General features: G+C 40.9%; 1 pseudogene; it reads right to left on the bottom strand.

Moving 5' to 3' along the window:
* Positions 1 to 391: 391 nt before the first annotated feature.
* On the bottom strand, positions 392 to 1742 carry LOC100339076 (elongation factor 1-alpha 1 pseudogene; annotated as a pseudogene).
* Positions 1743 to 2579: the final 837 nt, after the last annotated feature.

Raw genomic sequence — 2579 nt, 5'->3', positions numbered from 1 at the left:
AGACCAGGCTTTGTCTTCTGCATGAAAATCTTTGGGTTGAACAAAAGTTTGGAGTTGCTTACTTCAATATTTTCCATGCTATTTCTTCTTCTTCTCCTTTTTTTTCTCATTAAACTTTGTTTTAATGGGTCTCAAAGTTCTGTGACAGATTTTTGGTCAAGTTGTTTCCACTAAAAAGTACAGATTTTAAAAACTAATAACTTAGAACTGCCATGCACACACAAAAATGGTCCATAAAACGTTCTCCTTTCCTTCTGAAAGTTTTACTGTGCATTGTTATCATTAACCAGTCTTTTACTATTAAGCTTCAATGGCCAACTGAGACAAGCAGTTCAGAGACTGTTCTTCCACCACTGATTGAGACTGAGGTGACAAGTATTAGGGATAATATTCATTTAGCCGTCTGAGGTTTCTGGGCAGACTTGGTGACCTTGCCAGCTCCAGCAGCCTTCTTGTCCCCTGCTTTGATCACACCCACAGCAACTGTCTGTCTCATATCATGGACAGTGAAATGACCCAGAGGAGGATAGTCTGAGAAGCTCTCAACACACATGTGCTTTCCAGGAACCACATCACCAGATTTCAAGAATTTAGGGCCATCTTCCAGCTTCTTTCCAGAATGATGATCAATCCTTTCCTTCAGCTCAGCAAACTTGCAAGCAATGTGACCTGTGTGACAATCCAGTCCAAGGGATTACCCAGCACTGATCTGACCTGGATGGTTCAGGATCATCACCAGTGCAGTGAAGCCAGCTGCCTCCATTGGTGAGTCATTTTTGCTGTCACCAGCAACATTGCCACAATGAACATCTTTGATAGACAAAGTCTTGACACTGAAGCCCACATTGTCCCTGAGGAGAGCTTCATTCAAAGCTTCATGATGCATTTCAATGGACTTGACTTCAATTGTGATGTTGACTGGAGCACAAGTTACCACCATGCCAAGTTTGAGACACCAGTCTCCATTTGGCCCACAGGGACAGTACCAATACTACCAATTTTGTAGACATCCTGTAGGGGCAGACACAAAAGCTTTTCAGCTGACTTAGTTGGTGGGAGGATGCAATCCAAGGCTTCAAGCAGTGTGGTTCCACTGGCATTGCCATCTTTGTGGGTGACTTTCCATTACTTGAACCATGGATTATTAGTACTTGGTTCTAGCACGTTTTCATTGTTCTAACCAGAAATTGGCACAAATGCTGCTGTGGCAGGATTGTAGCCAATTTTCTTAATGTAGGTACTGACTTCCTTAATGATATCCTCATATCTCTTCTGGCTGTAGGGTGACTCAGTGGAATCTATCTTATTGACACCAACAATTACACACCCAGTGTGTAAGCCAGAAAGGCATGCTCATGAGTATTATTGGAGATACCAGCTTCAAATTTCCCAACACCAGCAGCAACCATCAGTATGGCACAGTCAGCCTGAGATGTGCCTGTAATCATGTTGAAGTCTCTGTGTCCTGAAACATCAATGATAGTAACGTAATACTTTCTAGTCTCAAATTTCCAAAGGGAGATGCGATGGTGATACCAAGCTCCCACTTGGCTTTTACTTGATCCAAGACCCAGACATACTTGAAGGAGCCCTTTCTTATCTTGGCAGCCTCTTCAAATTTTTTCAATTGTTCTTTTGTTGATGCCACCACATTTGTAGATCAAATGGCCAGTAGTGGTGGACTTGCCTGAATCTGTGTGTCCAATGACCATGATATTGATATGAGTCTTTTCCTTTTCCATTTTGGCTTTGATTTAGCAGTCGTTTTCATGACACCTGTGTTCTGGTGGCAAACCCATTGTGAAAATGATGTTTCTTCTTTACGGCCCTTCAGGAAATGTCATATGGAACATATAAGAAACTCTGGCTTTGAAGTATTTATTTATAAGTGAGCCATGGCACTTATTAGCTGTGTGAATTGGGAAAATTATTCATCTCTCTGAGCTTTAATTCCTATTTGTCTAAATAGGAAGGCAACAATGAAGTAAAAATCTATGAAGTACTTAGCATCATACACCTACAGAAATTGTAGCTCTTCTTATTGTTTCACCAATCTAGCTTTAGTGCTCGTAGTGATAAACCCCTCAAGTTCTTGAATGGTAATATTAAGAGGAAAAGAAATTAAAATGACTTTTCAGCAAGTTTTGCTTGTAAGACATATGAAATTTAAACAAACAGATAGCAGACATAATCCGGACATGTAACTGGGTCATGGAGAAGAAAATCCAGATCTTATCAATGTATAGAGAAAACCTAGCTTTAACCATTGTATTTCTAAGTGACATTTGATAATGGTAATAAAAGCAATTGGGTTCTTATGAGAATGAAGTTATTTAAACCTATATGGTGAATATCAGAGGAGGGTCCTAAGATGGTGGTATAGCAACAGGATGACCTGAGTCATGCAGGGCAAAATAGATAGTTAAAAAGGAGAGAAGATTCATGCTGGAGATAGAGCCATGGAAAATTTGCACCAGGAAGCCCAGGATACCAACCGAAACTGGGCAGGTCCATGATGAAAGAGCAAATAAGAAGGGGAAGTGGAGGAGGCTTGGACTGGAGAGGCTGACGCCAGCCCC

Source organism: Oryctolagus cuniculus, chromosome 5 (genome assembly GCF_051225735.1).
Source record: "Oryctolagus cuniculus isolate XC-2025 breed Fujian yellow rabbit chromosome 5, ASM5122573v1, whole genome shotgun sequence".
NCBI lineage: Eukaryota > Metazoa > Chordata > Mammalia > Lagomorpha > Leporidae > Oryctolagus > Oryctolagus cuniculus.
This window is presented reverse-complemented; position numbering and strand designations above follow the sequence as displayed.